We start from the raw sequence: 17,654 nt of genomic DNA, 5'->3' as shown, positions 1-17,654 counted from the left end.
TTAAGTATTTTTATCTTCTTAGTCCGAGAATATAAAACAAATGAAATTGGTTTTTAACAGATATAATTATAGGGTCTTCGTTTTCTACCCCAAGCCTGTACCTGTGGTGGATATTGGAGACAGAAAAAGAAGATCTTCAAATAATTTTCATACCATATAATTTGTTATATTCCAGAGTATATCAACAACCGTCAAAGTTCACAAATTCGAAAAAAATAACGGATATTAATGCCACGTATAGACAATAACAATTCAGTTTTCATAAAAATATCAAAACGTATTGTTCAGGGTAAAACAAAGACGGATCATAATCAGGATAAAATAGTCAACTTCACATCCAATTTGGTTAGATATGGTGCTTTGCATAAAAGAAATACATCCCATCTCCTTTGAGACCTCCATTCAAACTCGAGTTGAACTAACTCGAGTTGAAAAGCTTTAAATAAAGCTGGGCTTCCTTCCGTCGCATGCGTCTTGTAATGGGCAAAATTTTTAAAAATTATTTGAACATACTTTGTACATGTATGTTACAAAGTAGCGGGGTGGGTGGCCGAATGGTTAGCACGTGCGTGCTGTATCATAAGGCCTGTCATTGAGTCAACTGGCGTGGTTTCGAATCCCCGGTTGTACTTGACAAGGAGTAGGGTCGCCTGTCCAACCTCGTGGGTTTTCTCAGGGTCCTCCAGTTTCGTACCACTGCTAAAGACCCCTACGCGCAAGCGAATTATTGAAATAAAACTAAAAAAACATATGTTAGTCCCGAAATAACCTAGTTTGTGTCGAGTGGACGTTAAACCCCCACCTCTCTCTCTCTCTCTCTCCCTCTCTCTCTCTCTTACAAAGTTTTATTGAAGTTCAGATTCCTAGTGAAGCTAAATTTTCATAGATTGGAATAAAAATCTAAAATTTGACAAATTCCCCCCATTTCCCACAAAAAGGTTGTCAATGAGACAATAAAACAGGAGCTTATTACGTTTTAGTTATTACTTCGGACGATAAAACATAATGTTCGCTGTTTTAAGAACTAACCTACCCCACTTGAAGAACAATCCCCTAATAGTTAATTAATTAGGTAATGATTGTGTTAAAAATGGATACTTAAAAACACGTAACGTTTTACTAATAATGGTAATGGCATTAATCAACCATTTAAAATACATTTTGATTAGCTAATTAATATAGCACGTGAAAAAAAAGCTCGGGGCATCGGTAGGCATTGATTTATGTAGAATAACTTGTTTAAGGACATTAAGTAAATGACACGAAAAGAGTTTAATATTTCTGAAAGTTCATCAAAATCAGAGAATGTTACACTACGAAAGACAACAAACATTGTTTTTACTTGCATAATTTTTCAAAAAGGAGGATGTTAAACCCCATTTCATTTCATTTGTATATTTTTCCCATTTGAATATAACATTGCAATGTTATATCTGTCAATGCATCTTCTTCCGTTACGACAGTTTACACAATTTAAAAGGACGGAACCTTTTTGATTTGGGTTTCCTTTGGAAGCGGACGTTGATTTCTTTGTTGCTTTGCTTTGTGGAATTGCGACCTGTCTTCTGTAAAAATGTCCCGTTAAGACAGTTAACACAATTTAAAAGCACAGAACCTTTTCGATTTGGGTTTCCTTTGGAAGTGGACTACTTATTTACTACTTATGTTAAGAGAAAGAGTGTGAGAGAGAGAGGGGGGGGGGGGGGTAACGTCCACTCGACACAAACTAGGTCATTTCGGAACTAACATATGGTTCAATTTTATTTCAACAATTCGCTTGCGCGTAGGGTTTTTTAGCAGTGGAAGGAAACAGTAGGAGCCGGAGAAAACTCATACGGTTTGACAGGCGACCCTACTCCTTTTCATGTACAGGCGGGGAATCGAAACGACGTCATTTGACTCAATGAAAGACTTTATGATACAACGCGCACGCGTGTACCATTCGGCCACCCAACTCCCCTATTCGAAATAACACATCAAATCAAAGTCGATGCGTTTTTATTTTACCTAAATGAAAAAGGTTTGGTCAATTATATGTTTCAGAGGGAAAAAGGAAGAAAGCGGGGAACTATAATAATGGTGCCAGTTGTGTATCACGCGGCCGCAACCCATGAGCCGTTTCAATGACATCTGTTGAATTTTGGCAGCGCCATAACTCAGCACTGACGCTACCTCATTATTGTGAGAAAAATGTTGAATTATTTTCATGGGTTAGATGCCAGTTAAAGGGTTATTTATATCAGATTCCAAATAAACTGAGTGGTAAATATTAATATCATTAAATGTTTCAGTATAATATATGGTTTCAAACTTTATCATAATATAATGCTTTCAAACTTTATTGGCAAAATTTCATTAGTATTTTCTGCAACCGGAAGTTTGTAATAATACTTGTTACGTTTTACCCTCCAAATCAACTTTCCTACAATGAGATAAGATTGAGATCGAGTGATAGAAAAACTTAATGTATCGCGTATCGTCTTTGAATAGGTTTATAGTTGGAAGGAATGTTACGATTAATGACTTCAACCTTACATTGAAATAACTAGAACGTTTGATTTGGGTCCAAAATTGTCGATTTCATTTCATTTTATGTGTTGATTTGTTTTGTGGAATAACTATGTGTCTTCGCTGTAAATTCTACGTCTAAAGAGATTGCTGAGATAATACCGATTAGATCCTTTAAATATGAGAAAACTATATTATACATTACTTAACTCTTGACTAGGCGCATGTTTCTTTATGAACACTCATGCCTAGTTTTAGATATAGGTTTTCAATTCACTGCACTGATTTAATTGTTCATTAAAAAAATCAGAACTTGCACTAAACAATAATAAATAATATGCCTTCAACCATTGACATACGCATGGTATAACACGGGCGTGGTGACCGCCGATTTTGTATTAAATACAAGCTCCCGGGTGGCCACAAAACATTGTATTTTGTATCATTCGGTCGTCTTCAATAGTCTGGCCGGTTCAGAACATCTTAGATGTCGTTAAACCCCATTTGAATTCATTGTATCGATGGTGCGTGGGGATATGGGGGAATCTCCGATAATTTTCGGGCTGTGTGATCCATAATATGTTTGACATTGGTTGGGCGATAGGATTATGAAGTAATGAATATCAGAATCTGCCAATATACCTGAAAACAATATTCATAGGGGACTCAAAAAAAATCAGTGCAGGCGCAGAAACTTTATATCCTTGGCGCAAATTGTGCCCCGTTCACTAGCGTGGTGCTTTTGAAGATACCATGAAACTGAATTCAAACAGTATTCACCTACTTTTACGATAAAAACAAATATCCCGTTCTCGTTCTTACATGGAGGGCATACATTCGAAACTGTTCGGTTTTCATTGTAATATTTAAGTCATAAAAGAAAATCTAGTCACTATATTCTTTTGAAATCGAAAAATCTATAATAAAACAATCGAAAAAAAGAGATAACACAGTTGTTTGTTAATTTTATTTTATCGTTAGATGTAAAGATTACATACATATACGAAAGAACAATGATAATAATAAAAGTAATTAAAATTCTGCTCATTTATTGCGTGAGATAAGAGTTATTGGGGTTTAGATTGGTATAGCACGATACATCTATGATTAACATAACTCATATTATGTTTAATATATTTGCATATTTCTAACTTTTAAACTACACAATGTTATAATGGAAATGTATTCTTTTTCAAAACGTGTTTCTCCTATTACAGTTTTGATAACGGAACATAATATATTAGAACACACTATGGGGGCTAGATTTCTTTTTTTTTTATCAATCATCTCAGAGATCGTACTTACAACTGACAAGATTGTAAACTGATTAGATTTTGATAACAATTTGTATTAATCTTAGCTTGCATACAATTAAATGTAACGTACGATTTAAATAGACTTGATGCTTAAAATAATCACGTAAAAAGCATCGACAAAACGTTTCTAAGCAAAACCAATGTAAACGAGTTATACGGTTGGTGGCGACGGGTTCCTCTCTTGATCTGTATGCTTCTCTAAATATTTTGCATTAATTAATCCAGGTCACCTTCAAAATGATTAATGGCATGTCTATAACTGGTCACCATTATTGTGTTTATTGTTTACATGTGTATAATGTCATTTGTTTTAAATGGTGAAAACGTCGTTTAGTTATAAACTGTAATTGTATTCTAAATATGTCCTGTGTATGAAATTATAATGGATCACTGTATCACATTTGCCGGGTGTATCATGCCAACACCGCTGAATGAAAATACCTAAAGAAAAAACAATATTAGTCTAAATCGTGCGAAAACAATCGTGTGACACAAAAACGTTTCGATTGCATTTGATGATGCATAAGATGGCGTAAAAGAATTATAAATCTTGCTACCTTAAGAGCGTTTCAAATTGTAAATCATTCTACCTAAGGTTGCGTAAACTAAAGTTCAAATTTTAAACCATGTTACCTGTAGAACGTTTAAATTGTAAATCTCGTGATTTTAAGTGACGTAAGAACGTTCCGAATTGTAAATCGTGCTACATGTAGAACGTAAGAAGGTCCAAATTGTAAATCTTGCGTCTTTAGGTGTTGTAAGAACGTTCCAAATTGTAAATGATTCTACCTATGGTGGCGTCTAAGAACGTTCAAATTTTAAATCGTGCTACTTTTCGAATGTAAGACTGTTCCAGTTGACAATTGTGCTAGCTTTAGAACATAAGAATGTTAAATTTGTAAATCATGCGAACTTGGATGACGTAAGAACGTTCAAATTGTAAATATCGCGACCGGTAAGAATGTTCAAATTGTAAATCGCGCGACCTGAGGTCACATAAGAACATTTCATTGTAAATCATTCTATCTAAAGTGGCGTAAACTAACGTTCAATTTTAAACCGTGCTACCTGTAGAACGTAAGGACGTCTAAATTGTAAATTTCTCATCCTTGGATAACGTAAGAATGTTAAAATTGTAAATTGTGCTAACTTAAATACATAACAAAGGTTCAAATTTAAAAGTAACGCTAAACTTGTAAATCGTTTGACTTTATGTTTCGAAAAAAAATTCAAATATTAAATCGTCCTAAGATAAGAACATAAAAAATGTTCAAATTTTAAATCCTGCGACCGAAAATATTTCGAATTTATTTAAAGCGACAACCGCTGTCTTTTGAGAACGTACATAGAGAAAACACAACAGAAAGTCAGAAATCTTGTGTGATATGACCCTTTAAATTCACGCATGTTCATCATTGAACAATATATAATCACTATATGCACGAACAATTAATTATAATTTAAATTGAGTCTGATATATGTTGTCAGTGTTACTCGTAACTCGATGCAAATCAATGTTCTTGTGTCGCTCTGACAATGTTGATCCACAGCTCTTCCACATATCCAGTAAAACCGTTAACATACAAAAAACCGTGTTGTTAAAAACAATTAAAATGGGAGTCTATGTTAAAACATCGGTGATACAATTTACATAATAACATGAGGTAAATGCCAGCTATTCTTATGGAAATGAAAACGGTGTCGCATTATTATTTTTCATCCCTATTATAGAATTTCCAGTGAATGTGTAGAAAAGTAGTATATGTTGTGTTCATTATTAATATAAAAGTGGTGGTATGATTAACATAAGAAAAGAAGTATAATAATATAGGGTGATATATTGGATTCACCTATTCGAGATATTAATCACACATCATTTTGTATTCGACTACCGTATTGTTATACACCATACTTTCCAACAGTTGGGATGAAAATATTGTCGCTGTAGCTTTCAATAAACGATTGTTAGTCCTCATTTTCTTCATCATCGTGCTTATTTCAATGAGTAGAATAATGATGTGAATTATAATAATTTTAGAAACATTGGCGCCGACGGCTGAATTTTTAAATAGCCTCTACAAAGGGACAAAATGTCTCACTTTATGCTCAAAATGGCGCGTAATGGCTTTCGCATTTCCCCATAAACCTCGGGGCACCTTGGGATCACGCAAAGTCACATTATACGTCACGAGAACAAATCGACCTATCCCAGTTACCTTTAGGCATTTAAAAAGCTCAATGGTAATTTTATTGATATGACCGTTATTATAGATTCAGTTTAAATCCAATACGTATATACGTGTATCGACAGAATATTATATACCATCATAATATATATATAAACAATAGGATGATCAATTATATACATTAAATATATTTTTAAAAACATAGAATATCTGGTATATTTGATTAACTTTCACGGCATGTATATAGTTTTGTATATATCACACTAGAAAATATGTTTGAAATCCGCTATAGTTTATATGGCTTTAGAAAATTTTGTTAGAAATTTTCAGTAGTATACCTTGTCCACAAATCCGTAAATATAACTTAATATAACTTTATCGTTTGAAAAATTTGAATAAGAATATATAGGCCTATATTTATACTTTTATGCTTTATGGAGTACTTTTTTTTAAATAAAAAAAACTTTTAAAGTTTCTCCTAACTTTGGCTTATTTATTTCTTTTGAAAATGATTCGTTGAGGTTTTGTCATATATCTCGCTTCAAGAACAACGATTGCGTGTATATATTATAATATTATTCCAACTTAGTTGTATGAACCTGAGTGTTATTTTTGTTTTTTGTTTTTTTTGTTGTTGCAAAAGCCAGAAGTGCGGTTAATATTATCCCATAATTAATTATCACTTTGCGTTAACAAAAATTAGTAAGGATCATGCATTGAAACAAAATTAGAATATACACACTTTATGGCGAAGGTATATCAATCTCAAATTTCAAACCGAGGAAAAATATAAGTATATAAACACCTTCAAAAAGGAAACAAAGCATAAACAAGAATATATACAAATCACATTTGTTTCTGAAATTGAGAAAAACTTTTCTAAACTCCTCAACAAATACTTTGTGAAATGGAGAGTGAAAGCTTTTTATTATTAATTTTTTTTAATATAGCCGTCATAAGCCAAGAGAAAAAAAAACACATAGTGATCATAATAGAATACCCATAGGAAATGTAATTATGAATGCGTCACTTAACAATATTGGTTGTAGACGACAACATATTTATTTATTGACAGTTATTTTATTCAAACGTATAAAATGTGAATTTCCCCAGGGTGCTTTAAAATAAATTTTTTCAAATGGGTTACTTTCTAGTTTGTGAATAAACACTCTAAAATGTATATTTTGAAAACTACTCATGTCATAAAACAATACTTATGTAGTAGATGCAATTTTTGTTCGTCAGACTTCGTGATTCATAGATGAATATCGCAATCTATTTTATAGCCGGTGACTGCTACCGGGGTACGGTCGGGTCATAAGAGACAATTACTTTTTTTTATTTGGAGAAAGTAAAATACAGTTCGGTCCCAATTCCGATTATTGACAATTAAAAAGCTTTCAATAATCTTTATAACATGCAAGTAAAGGTTTACAATTGTTGGTCTTATTAAGATTATTATTTTCGTGGCGCTATGCCCAGTGTTCTTTTTGTATGATTTATATCAAAACTGGGCTTCTTATAGTTAATACTTTTTAAAAATAAATTCGTGTTTATGTTATAAGAATATTAAATTATGTTGATGTTTTATTGTTGCTTGGAGAAAATGTTAATTATTAATTAATTATTTATCTTAGTTATATGCATTTCTCATATATACACAAAATTATTTTTCAGAAATACTTACAACATATATATTTATTTAAAGATAATTGTGTATTAAAATATATTTATTATTAAAGCTAGAAAGCAATTTGAGAACAGGATTCATAAAATTCGGCACGCATCAACATATAAAATTCCAACTTTTTTTAAAAGTATAAACACAAATTTTGATATTAAACTTGTATTATTTACTTTCCATAAGGTAAGTATGTGTTGAATATATGCAATGGTTTAATGTATACACAAAAGAAAAGTATATTTATGTTTTAAATGTTAAATAATTATTAAAATTCTGTCAGCTTCATTGTTTTTTGTTAATAAAATTCATCCGTATTGGAAAAACAATTTAAAGGTTTTGTTAAGCAAAACTCGTTATTAGATTGTATGAAATTAAAATTTGTATCAATAAGGACGTGCACAAAACAGTTGCTTTTAGCCGGAACACTGGATTTAAAAAAGCACCCGTCTCTTCTTCGAATTTAGTGAAGAAAAGAAAATCAAATGTATTATGAATTCTCGCTGATTTAAGTGCATAAATATATGTTTTCTTTAAAAATCCGCCCTCATATTTATGGTCTAATGAAATCGCGTAGTCTGGGACCCTACGTTTAAATTTATAAATATACGGAAAACCTACCAAATTAAATGCATAAAGCGATATATTTTATCAAATTCTTAGAAATAATGAGATGAAAAAAAACATACCCTAAGCACAGACAGAAAAAAAGAACCCATCAACGAAGCGCCTGACGTGTAAAAAAGAAAATAAGGAACATGGTATTAAAGACATATATATGTCAATAAGCTAAAGGCATGGTTTATATCGCTTCTTATCGGTTCATAAACATTCTGCATATATACAGAGAACAATAAAACCATTGTTTAAAACACAAAATATGTTGATTCACTTAAAGAATAAGTCAGTGCTATAGAACGATTGTTTAGAAATACATATAAACCTACTTGTCAATAGTGCCATGTAAACAATGTAGATAATAAAGATGAAGATAGGTAGATAAGTTGACATGAAGGCGTTATTTAGACACCTCTTGAACCCATCTCAACTAAGTATAATGTCCACTTTCATTGATGAAATCAGCCAGCTTATCATCACCGTGTCGAATCCTATGTACATAAGAAGCACCCGTGAACAATGAATGCAAGCTCTGTCTGCACTACTGTGGGCTAGCATAATGCAAGTTTTGACGACACAGAAGAAGGATATTGCATAATAGCTGGCTCATAATAGACGATATTTAAAAATAAATTTAAACCGACCGATTAGTCTATTCCGTAGAATGCTTATCCGTCGTGTTTTGGGGGGTTATTTTTATAAATTTAACAGGGGCCTTTTAATATGTTAATTTCAATGAGATATTGAAAATAAGTTTTTCTTAACCAGATTGAATTATACAATTATCTGCAATTATGATGTTATGTTTGACTATAAAACAATTTTTATCGTCTTACAGTTGCATTAAAAATGTTATATCCGAAGAGTGAATTCTTTTACGGACGAATGCGGTGTTATAGCGGTTACTCAGTTCCATCTGGCAGAAAACGTCTTTGTACACTTTAAACATCCCCAGTTTCGTATCTGTCCAAGTTTACGGGTAGTCTGTATGTCGTGCAGTGTTGAAGACTAGAAGCCCGCTGTATATGTACATGTAAAACTGATACCATCTCTGATTGGACGTATCTGGAAATCTCATTAGTCTAATTAGATATAAATTAGTAGCGAATCTCCGTCAAGTTGCCGAACAACGTGAATAATAGATTATCAAACTTACCATCTTCTATACAACTTGTGTCTTAGAAACCAGACTAAATTAGAAAACTTTAACAGAAAACATGCATGAACTTCAGTGAGTAAATGTCATCGGTGGTCTTGTTCGTGAAAACAGGCAATATAACTTTGCTTCATTAAGATTATGCTCTTGGTCGACTGTGATTTTGTTACAAACGTTGTTTTGATACTAAGCTGTGTATTGTTGTAGTAGTAAAAGTAATAACCAATTCATATTAATTCTTTATAAAGTCACGTTTTGTTTGTCACGAAAAAAAATGCTGACCACACGCTGAAAGAGGTTAGAATGAAGAACAGATGATGACCTTATAAAAGAAACAAAAATGGTATTTTGTTTAACGTAAAGGTATATCAATGGTGCCAACTAATTTGTATTGGGCGAAATCGCTCCAAAGTTCCATACAAACCTTCACAACAGAATATCTGTCACCGAGGCCACCATGGTTCAAAATGCAATATGACGATATTTATAGAAATACATTTTTAATTGCTTGTATATTAACAGCTGCTGCACCTAGCAAGGACAGGCGTTTATACTCGATCGCGTGTTGGTCCCGTGCACCCCCTTACACAAAATACATGTCGTATGTCATTTTCATCAGTCCGGTTAGTGTAGAAAAGTAAGGTGTTAAACCCCATTTCATTTCATTCAAATTTACCAACCAGCCATAAAAAAAACATATTTCGAACTATGTATAACTAGATTATATTTTAAAATTAGTTCTTTCACAATCACATGTCTGGACGTTTACCTGCCTATACGATATCAGAATATTTTTTAAAAATATTCACATCTGTTTCGTGAGATGATACACTGGTCAAGTGTTACTCAACTTGAAGAAATAAAGAATACGAATGTTCTGTTTGTTGTTAAAAAGAGTAACTGGACCTTTTACAAAAAATATAAATTATAAATTCAGAGAATAAATCTGAAAAATTAACACCTGATAAAATATAATGTCTTCTCAGATTTAATCAAATCTCCCCTTTCTTTGTGTAATATTCAATCTCCGGGGCGGTTTATTTTTAAAAAATGATAAATAGACGTTAATGTCAAGTCTCCCTGCTGTTAAATGGTTGTAAGACCAGCAACCGGCATTACTCTAATAGATTATGTGTTCATTGAAGATCATCGCCGCTTTATTTAATTTTTTATTTGCCGATACCTGCCTTGTCACTCCAAGCCAGTTAATTTTGAAATATGCACCAACAAATTATTTAGAGTTTTGATTAATGTTAAAATGTATGTGCACCACACAGCATGTATGCTGACGTTTCTTCGGTCAAAGGCACACACTATAGAATACTTCAAACGCACCAGGTACAAATTACAGACTAGAGAACGGTTAACCGATAAAAGGTCGTGGATCATTGCAAATTTTGGTATCCCCACCAATTTAGAAATACATATCAAATTGTAAAATACTAGTATATTATAAGCTTTGTTCCAGATTACCGGTAAAAGGTCGTGGATCATTTTAAATTTTGGTATCCCCACAAATTTAGAAATACATATCAAATTGTAAAATAAATATAAGGCAACATCATACAGTGCGCATACAATAAATCTGAAAGATAATGCTATAAGTAATCTCAAATGTTCAAATATTTACAAGTTACTTTCTACTTGACGATACATGTGTTTAACGAAAGTAAGGCGTATCTCAACAAAATTAAAACTTATATGAAATTTTAAATATCAAATTTTCTTACTGTAGACGATATTTACAATTTAAATTTTACTATTATAGTTAAAATATTTACAATAAATAAAGTAACTAAAGTTAGAGTTAATAGCTGAACATTATTTGCCTTAATTCTATACCTTTTGATACAAACAAGGATAAATTCCTTATTTTAATGTAATCAGTCGAATTAAATAGTGACACTAGATTGCTTACTGATGGGGATCTAATAAACCATGACGGCAAGAAATTATGTCATAGATATCTAGACATTGGACAGTATGAAGTGGATTTCATCGCCCACAGTTGCATATACGTTCTACCCAGGGGGTTTTGTCCCTACGACCTTGAACAGTTGAACATTTAAAGTTTGCTAATGCAAATCTCAGCTTATGTGCTAGAATTAAGTTGACTGTACAACATACATTTTGGGGAATTGGTAATAAAATCATGCCATTCTTGAAGACTTACATCTGGAACACGCTGTTTAAATTGTGCAATATTAGCAACACTTTGATAAACCCAACATGACCAAATCCGTATATGAACAAAATCTTACGCACATTAGTTCACCAATTTATTCTAATATGTACATCCAGATCATAGAGCATTTTGTAACACAATTTCGGTAATCTGGAGTTAATGGGCTTTACATATATAATTAGTGTATAATTCATATCTACCACATTCGGCTCTTACTGAAGCATTTGTTGTTTTAACACCAGTACATAATAACCACTTACAAAATCTATATTGGACTTGTTCGATATCTATTCTTAATTCAGTTCCCCACACTTCATCCCCATAATACAATATAGAGAGAGAGAGAAATGGGGTTTAACGTTCACTCGACACAACTAGGTCATCCCGGGACTAACATATGGTTTTAATTTTATTTCAATAATTCGCTTGCGCATAGTGGGGGTCTTTAGCAGTGGGAGGAAACCGGAGGACCCGGAGAAAACCCACGAGGTTGGACAGGCGACCCTACTCCTTGTCACGTACAACCGGGGATTCGAAACCACACCAGTCGACTTAATGACAGACTTTATGATACAGCGCGCGCACGCTAACCATACAGCCATCCAACCCCCCCCCCCCCATAATACAATATAGGAGAAACCTTTGAATCAAATAGTTTGAATGTGATTGTAACATTTTTATGACCTAGTTTGGAAATGCAAAGTTTGATGACATTTAATGCTTTAGAAGTTTGTTGTGCTAATGTTGTACAACATAGATTCCATTTGAGTCGATTTGAGAATACAACTCCTAAGAATTTATATTTATTTACGACTTCAAAAGATTTTCCTTGATAATACCACCTCTCCCTCCTTGGCAGGATACCCCCATTCTTGAAGACTACTATTTTGGATTTCTCTAAATTTTGAACGGGTTAGCACGCGCGCACTGTATCATACCGTCTGTCATTGAGTCAACTGGCAGGGTTTCGATTCCCCGGTTGTACGTGACAAGGAGTAAGGTCGCCTGTCCAACCTCGTGTGTTTTCGTCGGGTTCTCCGGTTTCCTCCCACTGCTAAAGACCCCTACGCGCAAGCGAATTATTGAAATAAAAAATTAAACCATGTGTTGGTCCCGAAATATCCTAGTTTGTGTCGAGTGGACGTTAAACCCCATTTTTCTCTCTCTCTCCATTTTGAACAATATCTATCAAGAATATCCAGCCTCTTCTGTAGATCTGCAGGCGTATCAGCTAGGAGGGAAAGATCGTCAGCAAAAAGAAGTAAGAATACGTCATCGATACTAGGATCAATGAAGATTCCAGCACCACTTTGAGCCCTGGTTAACAAGGCTAGCTCGTTGATGAACAGTCCAAATAACCAAGGGCTGAATATACAACCCTGTTTAACTCCAGAAAAGCATTTAAAATACTCAGAGAGTGAACCATTAGCTCTTACTGCTGATTTTACACAATCCATATTATACAATATATTATACATTCGACCATTAAGACCATTTTTAAGGAGAATATATAGAACAATTTACTTCTAGGAAGACATCCATAGACTGTAGAAAAGTCGATATATCCACAATATAAGACTCCACCTTTTGAGTTTGAGAGATATTTTTGGGTTATTGCATTTAAAACAAATATATTGTCAACTGTAGAGTATCCATGACGAAAACCTGCCTGTTCTTCAACAAGCACATTTTTCTAATCAGACCACTTTACAAGCCTTTTGTTGAAAATGGTGCATAGTATTTTATAGGCGATATCTATCAATGAAATACCCCGATAATTTCCAGGGTTATCAGCGTCGCCCCTTTTATGCAAAGGGTGAATAATGCTAGGGACCAATTTTAGGGAGCACACCACTACTAAATATACAATTATATAGTTTATGGAGTAATGGTAACCTGTGATAGGATACATGCTTATAAAAGTCAGCAGGAATGAGATCCTTACCAGGAGCTTTGCCGGATTTTAAATTTGCAATAGCACAAAGAATTTCACTATGTGAGATATCACGATTTAGTTCATAATATTCTGGATCCGATTGACATTCATCATGTTTACATTTATTATCACGTATATAGCAATCAAACTCAGCATCTGGGGATTCAACTGACGGATTAAGTAAAGACTTAAAGTGGTTGTACCAGTTCTCAATATTAATATTTATGGCAGGGGATATCCGTTTCTGAATTTAAACTTTAATCTTAGTGCAAAATATTTTAGGATCCCTTTCGTCGCATAATTTTTCTAATTGTGACTTTTGATAGGTTTTCGTTTTGGATTTACATTCTAGTTTAAATCTACTTTTGTCATCTAAATATTCACCAAAATCAGACCCATTGTTTGTTAAACGGAGTTTATTTAAACATACATTATGCAAGAGCTAAATCTGCCTATTGCAGGTCTGTCTTTAGGCCTCAAATGTTATCTAAATTATTAATTAGACATTAATTAACTCATCCAGACCATAATCAACTCTCGATGAACGCTAGCTTGCGATATTTACTGGATTAGGATATCATTTTCTGCTCTTGATTTAATCATGAACTGGATAACCAAGACTATGTTTTTTGTCGTACCGACTTTAGTAATGATGATCGAGACTAGGCTGAAAATTCAATTTGACTGAAATTTTCAGCAAATTGCCTTTACATTAACTATTATAGTGAGAACTGTCAGCTCTTTAATCTCCCATATTGTATCTTTAATAATTTACATTTTGATTGCTTCAATACTTCTAGGCCTGAGTCAAACAACGGACACTGTGGATGTGGGGACCATTTAGAGCCAGATCTCATATTCGCTTTATCTCCAACAGTTCTGAGACTTTCGTTAAGTTTTAACACATTTTACAAGGTTATGTTTATAGATGATTAATAAACTGTACAAGCAATAAACAATGATGCATGCTGAAGCATAGGTACAGAGAGATATAAATTATTGATACACAAAATTCATATAAGTATTTTAATATGTCGCCATTTTTGTTCAACGTCCTTATGTTAAATTATTGGGAATTGGTCAATCTATTGAAAGTTGATGCGTGATATAATTTGTCTAGAAGATGTATTGTTCTTTCTGAATATTTTATTTGCGGGAATTTAGAAACGGACTTTCATCGTTTACTGCCTGACATATATTACATAGATGATCTTTAGCATTTAATTTGATACAGCTTCTTCTTTTAATTCTAAATTTATTTGAGCTTATTCTTAGACTTGGTAGTGTTTGTCTATGCTTTATATATTTCTTTTTATTATATCTCGGCAACTGTTCATTTTTTACTTACTTAGTACGTGTCATTTTGGCGTTTGTCATGCCAATTCTTCCATAACATACTGAACAAGTAATGGTTCTTTCCTGATCTAAAATTACATATATTTAGGAGATGTAATTAATAAAACGGGCGCGTTTAAACCAACAATTTATTTGCGCGTTTAAACCAACAGTTTATTTACACGTGAGCTAATAAATTTGTGTACTTCTGTATTAGCTTCGTCTTTCAGGGCTTCGCCGTTTTTGCCTTAATCCAATCAAAAGCCAAAACCTTTATGAAACCGATCATCAAAACAGTGGATGTTGTGATTGAAATCCATATGGATCGAAGAAGATAATAAAATTCTTCAATGAACTAATTGAATCCTTTACCAATAACCCCTCTTTTCGTGATGGTGTTAGTTAGATTACTTTTAAACTTTGCCGACAAACAGAACTTGATGGTAGAAAATGATGATGCTGTCTTTGGATAAATGTGGGCGTAGTTGACTTTTTGAGTTGACAGTGACTTTTAATTGACCAGTCGAATTTGATGACACCATGATAGGGTTGACTTTTCTGAGATATATCAACAACCGCTCCGGGTATATTTGTTATAATTTGAAATTTGTCCAAGTACAAAAATTAAATGAGTTACAAACAGAATGTAGAAATAAGGTTTCAGTCATTAACCAAATGAAATGGAGTTTAACGCCCTACTGTTCTGCTCCGACTGGGCTAATGAAGACGGGCATACGCCATGCTGCAGTGTACTATAATTAAAATTTTGCCCGGACAGCGGAGCTGCGGTCTACTCTTATATCGAATTCCAACTGCCAGGGGATCTTTTACGCGCACGCGAATGTGTACACGGGACCTCGGTCTCTCCCAGGCCCTCCGCCCTGCACCACTGACAATGGGAAACCACGCAGGGAAATACCGATGAACTTTCTCGACCACCGTGACTCCCCAGTCATTAACGTCATTAACCAACCGATTGCGAGAAAACCACACCCTCCGGTAGTATTTTTTTTTTCAAAATATGTTTTTTTTTTAACATTAAAAATAAAGGAAACATATCTGATAGTTGACTGATAGTTCTCTGATGACTTCGTATATGTCGTGTCTGTATTTTTTCAATTGATATTATTTCGTTTCGTCTTTTCATCTCTGATTTTTTTACACTGCATAATGCGCGTATGGATCTTTAGCAGTGGGAGGAAACCGGAGGACCCAGAGAAACTCCACGTGGTTGTACAGGAATCGAAACTACCCCAGTTGACTCAATGACAGACCTTATCATAAAGCGCGTACTTGCTAGCCATTGGCCACCCAAACCCCCGCACTGTGTAGGAGAGTTATAGTGAGTTTATATAATATATAGTCTCGGGCATAATTCATTTTTCATTTTCTTTTCTTTATATTCCGTATTTTATGTTTTACCGAACTCATTTAAACTTCTGAATGTGTACTTCTATGTCCCAGACTATTCTGGAAATGGAAACTATGGCTGAAACGGGAACAATAAAGTGAAATTCTATTGTAAAATGTCGATTATGAAACAGATTCAGTTCCATGACATGAGGCTTAATATCTTTGCCATATCTGCGACGATGCATCCTTTTCATGATAAACAAATAAAATCAAACATATGATTTGAAATACATTCTCCGAATTAAACTAAAATGGTTGTAAATTGTAATGTGTCTGGGGTTAAACAATTTTATCATATGATTGTGAACCTATCACAACTCGGATAAAAAAAATAGAAATAGATTTGTATGTACAGCTGATGATCGTATAGATAGATAGAGCAACACAAAAAATCAACTGAAATCACGTCAACTGAATAACGGGGAAAACACTTGTCACAAGGAATTCACTAATAGTCTTTGTACTGGGTATAATTAAAGTTGTTGGTTTTGATGTAATTTCTTGTTCTGCTCGATGATCTGTTTTGTTTGAGTGATGTTTTTTGTTTTCGATGGGAGGAAAATGGGTGATCATTTTTTCTATCAAGAGAATAAAATGTGAAGGGAACAATAATTACTACTAAGCTGTCCCAGACCTCCACAACCCACCTTCTTAATCAATTAATGCAATCATGGGTGACGAATTTCAAAGGCATTTTACTGTGATAAGAAACAAATTAGATGTGATGTGTACCAGTGTGTATCTGTCTTTATAAGTTTAACATACTATTTCACAGTTAGTTAGCTACCCAGCAGTTACCACCCAATTCTACTCCTTATCTCCCCCTCGCTAAATGAGAAGAACCATTATTACGTCATGGTTTACCTTCCATTACGTCATATTAAACGCCTCCTCCCAACCTCGCTTTGATAATGATGCCTGCAGGAAATGATTGTCCTTTCGCGCATGAATGTCGAGCATGTAACTATATCAATGAAAGAAACAGCCATCGTCCCTTATTTTCGTTTTAATTTTTATGTCTTGTCATATTTCTTTTTTGTTCATACTTCACTGTCTTGCCTACCGCGGCCGCTATTTAACTGGGTTTTTTATGGAATAAAAAATAGTATCTTTACTGTGCAATTTCATTTTTATAATATCATTTCATCACTTTGAGTGATTTTTGCTAGATAAGATATATCCCTCCTTTTAAAATGGTATAAAACAGACGAAATGACCATTTTCAAAGCAGGCTTTAGAATTTTACAAAAGGGAATGTTATCATCGGGTATGAAAAGACCTTGGTTCAAATAAGTGTAAAGATAGCCCATCTCTTAGATA

Source organism: Patella vulgata, chromosome 7, assembly GCF_932274485.2.
Source record: "Patella vulgata chromosome 7, xgPatVulg1.2, whole genome shotgun sequence".
Taxonomy (NCBI): domain Eukaryota; kingdom Metazoa; phylum Mollusca; class Gastropoda; family Patellidae; genus Patella; species Patella vulgata.
Note: the sequence above shows the minus strand (reverse complement) of the source record.